The 9,742-nt window shown below is 38.8% G+C and overlaps 1 pseudogene; it reads left to right on the top strand.

The window, feature by feature from the left end:
• Positions 1-7,243: 7,243 nt before the first annotated feature.
• Positions 7,244-8,720, top strand: LOC149219868 (putative pyridoxal 5'-phosphate synthase subunit PDX1 pseudogene; annotated as a pseudogene).
• Positions 8,721-9,742: the final 1,022 nt, after the last annotated feature.

The raw sequence follows: 9,742 nt of genomic DNA, 5'->3' as shown, positions 1-9,742 counted from the left end.
GAAAACATGGAAAATGCACAATTTAGGTGGTTGAAATGCCCGGTTTGGGTGGTTGGAACTGGTTGCAATAATGTTAACAACAATAGTGAAAGGAAATGGAACAGACAACAATATGTTGATAAAAAAACCTTCAAGAGCAGGATTATTGTGGGACACTGGTACCAATAGTGTCCATTGATTGTCATGAGCATGCCACGATCGATATGATGATTTTTAGGTAGGGATATGCCTTGGTTTTTTAACCTTCCAATGTGAGGAGACCTTGTCAAGGGATGGATCACTTGAGGGACTATGTAGTAGAGAAGGGGATGTCAACAGAACTTGGAAGGTGTGTGACTGCACAGAAGGGGGTGACCAGATTTTCCAAGGGACTATGTAGCAGAGAAGGGAAGGATGAGGAATACATTTGTTTTGTTCATTAACATTGCCAGATGGAATCAAAAGAACATTAAGAGTGTGCCTTGGAATAGTGAGCCAGTAACATTTTACTGAGAGAACAAGTAGCGCAAGTATTGTAGCATTGAATATTGGATGTAGGTTTGACTTTGGTAGTGGATTCTGGACTTCCTAGGAAGAAGGTGAATCCTGGTACTACTTTTGAGGAATGTGGACATTGTATCCTTATATTTGTTGGCGAGAGAAAATGCACATAAGTATGTATGTGTATATTATTGTGAATATTGTATCAATCTAGATTATAAAGCTCCGTGGACAATATGTTTATTTGTTGGTTGAAACAAATGTGCATATGTATATGTGTATATTATTGTAAATATCATAATGAGTTGTGTTATAAAGCTCCAGTAAACGGTATTATTGTCATGTTTTCAGCAAATGGTCATTGTAAATAATGTAATGAGCTATGTTATAAATCTATATGGGAAGTATGTTTTATTTTCAGTGGTTTGTTGGTCATAGGTGTCATAGAACACTGAGGATGGTGCTCCCCCAAATGGGAGGGGTGTTGGGTATGTGTTATATTCTTTCCACGACTAGCTCCACATGACCCAATAATAGTTGGGTGGACCCAAGGATGGGGGGCGGACCCAAAGATGGCGGGAAAACTTACCCATGGTTTTGTGCATGGATTTTGCACATGGTTTTGGGCATGACGATTTTCTTCCCATGGTATTTTGTAGATCCAGTCAAGGGAACTACAAGGTTAATGGATGGGGGTTTAAGAATGCTTCGACATGTATATATATGTATTGTAACATTGTAAAGAATATAATGAAAAATTAATCTGGTAGTCTCAATTTTGGGATCCATGGGAAAATCACTATGTATATTTGTTTTATGTTCTCACCATTGTATATTTTTATTTTTAAGAATTCGTTTGCAGGTAATTTTTGTACAGGTTAAACCCTACAAGGGGTTTGTAACAACCCTTGGTTGATTTTCCATGTATATATATATATATATATATATATATGAGACCAAGGTCATGGGACATCTATTCCAAGTTGAATGGCGAGCAAAACATCCTAGTGGTTGTCACTTTTGGTTTATTAATGGCTAAGGAAATTGGCAAAGACATTAGCAAAGGAAAAGTGGCATAATTGACATTTAATTTCTGAAATAAAGGAAAATAGGAGAAAATGAAGGTGAAGAGACATAGATTTGCATGAGAGGAAAAATGAAGGAGAATTAAGAAAATAGAGGCTTCAATAATAAAAAGGCTTATGAGGATCAATTCACATATTTTGTCTATTGAAGCTTTTGTTTGGTTTAGACTTTTTTTAGTTCGATTTTGGAGCTCTCTTCTACTTTCTCATTCTCTCATACTCTTGGACACTTAGAGTATTCTTGGAGCATTCTTGGAGCACTTTGGCATACTTGGATTTGGATAAATAAGGCAAAAGAAAGCAGGAAATTGCAAAGGAATAGGTGGAACAACAACTACAACTAGATTTCTTTGTAGGTAACAAGTTGCATGTGAGATTTCCTTGTTGATATATGGATGCATGATAGATTCATGTGATTATCTGGTTGTGTTGTCATTGGCATGGATATATGCCTGGATTGATAGTGGTTTTAGCCTTTCCTTGCCATTTCTTGGATAGTCATGGTGTTGTGGGTTTTTCCACTTAATTTTTTTCTGGTTGGTGCTCATAATTCCTTATGGTTGTGGGTTGGAACAAATTCTCTAGAAGCCCTGGAACAACTTGGGTTGAGTTACTAGTCCTGGAGCCTAGGTTGCGATAGATGCTCTGGAACCATTGGTGGGTTGAGTTACTAGTCGTTGGAGCTAGGTTGGACAATTTTTCTAGAGCCCTGGAAGGTTGTGGGTTGAGTTACTAGTTCTTGGAGCCCTAGACAACTTGGGTAGAGACCGATTTGGTTGGTGTTAGTGATGTCCGACCGTGAGGTGGAATCACTGGTTGAGGGTTGAGGTGGTTTTGCCTCTAGAAGCCCTGGTTTGGTTTTGTTTGGTTTATTCCATGAGATCCCACATTCATGCTTGGAATATGGTGCGGGGGTGATTGACTAAAAGAGAGATTTTGTTTAGCCCAATCTATGGTCAGGTGATACATGGAAGTCCCTGACTTGGTTGGTATTTTCATATGTTAATAAGAGCTATTAATTGATTAATGTATATATGCTGGCAATATGTTGGTGATATTATGGTTGGGTTGCCATGGTTTATATGTTGGTTATTTTATGGTTATATGTTGTTCACATGATGTATGTTATTTATGGCTCTTGTCATTAATAGTTTAGTTATTGATCGGTTAGTGAATATATGGACTAATAATTGTTGTTTCAACTATGTGGAGAGGGCATAGGGCCTTATTGGTGATTCTCAGATGAATCTCAAACTATTATAATTAGATATGCATTCATGACCTGTAACTCACATGTTTGTCATGTGTTTGATGAAATGCTTAGTATGTTTTGATTTGTCTAGGTCAAGTTTTTGAGTTGAGATTGAATGTTTAGCTTTGTTGCCATGTTAAATATGATTATGGAAAGTATCAAGAAATTCTAGGCAGTTGTCTAGAGGCAGGTTTGAAAACATGGCACTGATCCCGGGAACATATTCTCAGGACTAGAGAAATTGGGCTACAACCCCATGGTTACAGTGTTGTGCATGCGGTTGGAGGCCTATAACCGCATGCATGCCTTGTTGTGGGTGCGGTTGTGGGCCCAGGGCAGAGAAAAAGGGGTTCAACTCAGGGTTTGGCCACCTGGGGTGGTTTTTCAGCCCCTGAGTGACTTGTAGCCCTTGTAGGATGTCAATATGTGGTCATTTGGTCAGCCCCACTTCCTTAATTGGATTTAGGAGGTCGGGTCATGTCATAGTAGCTCTTCATCTCATGTTTACCTTAGTAAGCTGGCGAAACAGATCCAACCCACAACCATAAGGAATTATGAGCACCAACTATAAAATAATCAAGTGGAAAAATTGACAACACCATGGTTATCCAAGAAATGGCAAGGCAAGGCTAAAACCACTGTCAATCTAAGTAGATCTCCGTGTCAATGACAACACATAACCAGATAATCGCATGCATATACCATGCATCCATAAATCAACAAGGAAATTGCACATGCAACCAGTTACCTACAAAGAAATCTAGTTGTAGCTATTGTTCCACCTATTCCCATGTGCTTTCCTGCTTTCCTTTGCCTTCTTTCTCTAAATCCATGTATACCAGAGTGCTCCAAGAATGCTCCAAGAATACTTTAAGTATCCAAAAGTATGAGAGAATTAGAGAGTAGAAGAGAGCTTCAAAATTGAACTAACAAAAGTCTAAACCAACCGAAAGCTTCAACTGACAAAAGCTGTGATCTGATCCTCAAAATTTTTATTATTATTGAGGCCTCTACTTTCTTCATTTTCCTTCATTTTTCCTCTCATGCAAATCTGTCTCTTCACCCTCCTTTTCTCGTATTTTCCTTCATTTCATAAACAAAATGCCAATTATGTCACTTTGCCTTTGTGAATTTCCTTAGCCATTAATAAACTGAAAGTGACACCCATTAGGATGTTTTTCCCACCATTTCAGTGTGGAATCCATGTCCCATGATCTTGGTCTTATATATATATATATATATATATATATATATATATATATATATATATATATATATATATATATATATATATATATATATATATATATTACATGGAAAATCAACCAGGGGCTGTTATAACGCTTAATATGTCATTTTAGGGAATCAAACTCAGCTGGAGAGGGAGTTAACATCCCATCTGAACCACTCAGCCTACCCTTACTTGACACAAACTCTTAGCCAATTAAAAACAATATTAGGTCTTATTTCAGGACTAAATGAAGATTGTAGCTTAAATCATTTTTTTAAGAAAGCTTATATCCTTTATGGGCATTGCTTAAACAATATAACAATATATAACCTTAATCTTATACATGAAATTAGATACTATTCTAAATGTAATTTAACCTCTAACTTAAAAATAGAATATTAATTATGCAGATAGGCATGGTGTATTTCAGCATAGGGCTTTCAAAATTTCCATTCTTTAAAATATAAAAAATGATAGATGATCTAGATTTAACAATGTGAGGATATTCTTTGGCGTATACATAATCCAATGGATGAAATCAAAAGTTACCAAACCATTTTTCCGTTTCCTACCTCCACTTCATCTCCACTCTTGTTTTGTCGTTTTCTACCTCCACTCCTCTCCTAGCCTTACAAATTCTTAAGGTTATAAATAAGACATAAATATTTTGATGGCCATCAACATTTATCAACCATTTAATTTATATAAGTGTACTAGTATACATAATCTAAAATAAAATAACTTATTTTTTTTTGTAAATTTAAATCTATTAATTCCAGAAAATAAGATTACATCATGATATCAACTACTCCACATTACACCTTCTACAGACCTAGATTTAAAAACTAGGGTGAGTCATGGGTTTTTCTTTTTTACCCTTCCTCCTACGAACATAAATCCACCCACCCGGGGAATCCATCACAACAAAGAATGATGTTGCTTCTTCAAATTGTTGAGGGAGTACCATTGCATTTGGTTCAACTAAACCCGAGATGCCTTTCTCGTTATCAGAATGATTCGACTCATGATTGTGCATTTGCCCACAGATAGATGGAACAATTATGGAAACTATTTTCTCATTGTCCTTTGATGGGATAACATCCTCTGTTGGAGGTTGCGTTGATGCAACTAGGCACTGCCTATTGTCTTGAGAGGCTGAGGGGTTGGGAGATTGTTGTTGACTCTGAGAGTTGTTCATCTTTTGATGTGTAGGGATTTTAGACTCCGATGCTCCCTTTAGATCTCTCCATCCATAGTAGCTTCTCTACAGTTCTCTACAGTACCTTATCACAGAAAACCCCTTTTGAGGAGGGGCACGTGTTCTGGAGGTGCCTAGGCTTTTAGCAAATTCTGCATCTGAAGGCAGTATTTTTGTAATCCAATGGATGGATATACTCCTTTCCCTCCCATGTTAGGAAAATTTTGTTTGGTAAACCCTCACTAAGGTCCACTTCCACACATATACGGACATAACTTACAAAACCCTTTGCCAATCTGTCACTATCTACTTTGATATAGTTGCCAATAGAGTCACCAATGTCCTCTAGGATCTTTGGCATGATCCAATGAAGAGGCAAGTTTGGGAGCCTAACCCAAACTGGAATAGGCAAGGACTTCATGGTTAGAGGATTAAAATCCAGGAACCATGGTTGAATTGAAAGACCTACCCAACCCCAAAACCAGGGCCCCAAATCAAAGACCTTCTTCTGATCCTCCAAATATTTAAAGTAAACCACGAAGTAACCCTTCGAGCAAAAAAGCAGATCTATGTTCTAGATCCAATTCTGGCAAACCCAATACCTAAGGGCAGATGATGAAGGCCAAAATCCATTGAAACGATATATAATGGCCTGACTTTAAAAAATTGTTGATATTTTCTTATGAATGCTCTTGTTCACCTCTAATGTTGGGATATTTGACAAATGTTCCACCACAAAAGCTGAACTAGAAAGTTCCTTTGCAATCTGAGGATTTGGGTCCAAATTTAGGACTTCTTTGAAAGAAATGGCTCGTGAAGAAGAAGAGGCTCTGCCACCCCTAGCACCTTCTCTCAGACCTGCAACAAGGGATATAGAAGCGTCTTGTTTAATACCATAGGCTTTTAGGTCACTTTCCAACTTCAACATCCTCCCTTCGAAGAGGAGTTTGAACACTCCCACAGGTATGCCTATATGTTGTTTAATACGGATTACAACAAAAGCTACCAAATCCTTCGCTTTTACCTTAAAACACAAATAATCTCCGGTCAGGGATCTAACAAAGATGGAGAACATTTGAAGGTCCTCGACCTCCACACCCCTTGGAAGACTCTCTAGTTGGAGGCTTTCGTTAAATAGATTGCAAACCTGACCAAACCCCAAATTGACTTGTCTGTTTGAAGATTCGACAAACACTTTATCCTTCCCACAATCAAAAGATTTACACAACAATCCAACCATCAATGGTCTAAGAAGCAATGTGTTAATGACTGGTAGAAGCAATATTCCAAAAAAATTTGCAGTTTATCCATAATCCATAATAAGAATCCCTTCCAGGAATTTTGACAAACATATTGCAGGAAACCATCTTGCCTATACGTTTGATTAGTCTAGGTGCACTCAAAAGCACATACAATGCTCTAGAACCCAGGTAAATGGAAAGAAGACATTGAAGCTTTGAAACTTGTCAAGCCTGAGGCTCCCATTGAGACCAAAAGAGGACAACATAATCAGATCTGTACCAAAAATTCCTTTAATGGCATTAGTGCCATCTCCTCTGCCTAGGCTGCAAATCTTCACATAATCTGCCATACCAAGGCCATAGGCATGAGACTGTGGAGGGGCGAGAACCTTCGTCTTCATCGACAGTGAATTCTCCAAGATCGAATCAAGAAATCTATTGAAGTTAAAGCCTACAACATAAACCCTGCATACGATGTTCGCCAGGTTCGCTAGCCACTTTTCCTAACTAAAATCTTCTAAAAGAAAATAACTTATTTAAAATTAAGTATCTTTTACAATTATATATTTATTTTCATAAAATAAATTTAAATAATCTTAAACAAGATACTCTAACCACAATTAAAGATCTTACCAAAATTAATCAACTTCGATTGGAGTGGAAACATGCATCCAACTATTTGTAACCACTATTTTCCCATAACCATATTCTACCGTACAAAATATTAAAATACGAGAATCGATCAACTCCTAATTTCAAAAAGTCCGTTGAAATCGAATCCCACGAAGGCGACGAGCGTGGCAGGCGAAGTTTCAAATTCCGCATCCAGAACACTCTAGACAAACCGACCACCTTCTTTATACATAGCATCGCCATCCTCTTTCCTGCATACCCAAGTGGAAGATTCAAGCCATTTCTGTGAGAAATCCAATTCTCCGAAAAATTCTCCCCGAGTTTCGAACGCCCAACCTGTGCCTACAATGTCTGGGAGTGGAAATGCCGGTGTGGTGGCCTTGCTGGAATGTGGGAGCAGCGATTCGAAGAAATCTTCGTCATATGCTATGAAAGTTACCTTGGCCCAGATGCTCCGGGGTGGTGTGATCGTCAATGTGAATAATCCCAGGCAGGCCCGAATCGCAGAAGAGGCTGGAGCCGTAGCAGTGACAGCGGCGGGGCCGCTTGGGGACGCCGTTAACAGAATGATCGATCCGGGTCTGGTTCGGCGGATCAAGAAATCCGTCAGTATTCCTGTCATATCCCGTGCCCGAATCGGACATTTTGTGGAGGCCCAGATCCTGGAAGCTGTGGGCGTGGATTTCATAGACGAGAGCGAGACTCTGACGCCGGCAGATGATTCGAATTTTACAAACAAACACAATTTCCGGTGTCCATTCGTCTGCGGCTGCCGGGACCTTGGTGAGGCCCTGCGTCGTATTGCGGAGGGCGCGGCGATGGTGAGGACGGCCGGGAATCGATCCGACAATGTGGCGGAGGCCGTCGGAAACTTGCGCTCCGTGCTCGGGCAGGTCAGGAGGCTGCAGATTATTGACGAGGATGAGCTTTACGCGTTCGCGAAGGGGATAAACGCCCCTTTCGAATTGGTGAAATTGACGAAGCAATTGGGGCGTTTGCCGGTAATTGTGTTTGGGTTTGGAGGGATCGCGACCCCAGCAGATGCAGCCATGTTGATGCAAATTGGGTGCGATGGGGTTTTTGTGGATTCTTCTGTCTTCGATTGTGAGGATCCGGCGTCGCGTGTTCAGGCATTCGTCCAGGCCGTGGCGCATTATAACGATTCGCATATTCTGGCGAAGGTTAGTTCCAGCATGGCCGACCTGGATATTAACTATAAGGATTTAGTTCAGACCCAGCAAACAAGGTCTTCGGATTGATCTTCATTAGAATTCTATGGTAACAATTTAATTCGATGAAGATGTTGTTTGCTGAATATTGTTGAGGAAATAAGAAGTGGTGGCCTGTTGTGTCCGGTAAGGATCGATTAATGAGGTTTTTATTATAGGGTTTTGGCTGGCATTTAGGGTTTTTAGGGCGAGCAGGCTGCATCTGACTCTTTTTCTGTTCGTTGTAATTATCGGTGGGTTTTAGTTTGGGATGCTATTCAATGGGTTTTAAGAAAAATGCAGAATTATGAGAATCTTATTCCCTAGTTGTAATCATTTCTCCATTCTGAAAGGGGTTAAATTTTGCAATCTTCTTTTCAATTGTTTCACAATGTTTACCTGGAAATCTTTTTATCTTGCGTTTGATTAGTTGGACTCTTGGAGTATAGCTTCCCAGGGACAGGAATCTGAGAGGGTTCTTGAATCTTGTTCTTCTGTTACAAATGTGTGTTTCAGAATGTGGTATGATGGGGCATGATTGGAAAATTATAGTGAAAATGTACTAAGTTATAATTGCGGATTTCAGAATGTGGTATCATGGGATATAATTGGCAATTATTTCTTAAAATGTCATTACAAAGAAAACAAATAGTAGATGTTCAGAGCAGGAATTAAAGATGAATATCAAAGCGTGGTGCCACGGGACATAATTGGCAACTTTAGTTAAACTGACTCATTAAAGAAGATATTGTAGGTTGTTACCGGCGCGATTAAAGCTAGATCTCAGATTGTGGTATCATGGGATAATTAGCAAATTTTAGTTAATTTGACTTAGCGAAGAAAGAAAATACTAGATTGTCAAGATTTTGCGAATTGTAGATTGTTACTGGCGCAATTAAAGTTGGATCTCAGATTGTGGTATTACGGGATAATTGGCAATTTTTTGTTAATTTGACTGAGCGAAGAAAGAAAATACTAGATTGTCAAGATTATACCATTAAAGTTGGATCTCAGATTGTTGTATCATGGGATAATTGGCAAATTTTAGTTAAATTGACTCAGAAGAAAATAATAGATTGTCACAGGAGCAGTTAAAGATGGACTTCAGAATGTGACAGCATGGGATTGGCTAATTTTATTCAAATTGACTCAGCAAAAGAGCAAATAATGGATTACTAAAGCAGGATTTCAAGATTATAACATACATTTAACATACGAATCTGTAGACCGAAAGGGCTTTATTAAAAAAAAACTCATTTTATTCCTGTAGGTGATAAACTCCTCGCCGTCCCATAACACTCAATAAAAGCTACTGGGTACACTTTGTCTGAATCATAAGCACAATTAAATTAGACATGGCTAATTCGAGATGGAAACACCAGCCAAAGTTACCACCACTCTACACTGTACAGCA

The sequence above is a fragment of the Pinus tabuliformis genome, chromosome Q (genome assembly GCF_031772625.1).
Source record: "Pinus tabuliformis cultivar Carrire ecotype Pingquan chromosome Q, CPIR1, whole genome shotgun sequence".
Classification (NCBI taxonomy): Eukaryota; Viridiplantae; Streptophyta; class Pinopsida; order Pinales; family Pinaceae; genus Pinus; species Pinus tabuliformis.
This window is presented reverse-complemented; position numbering and strand designations above follow the sequence as displayed.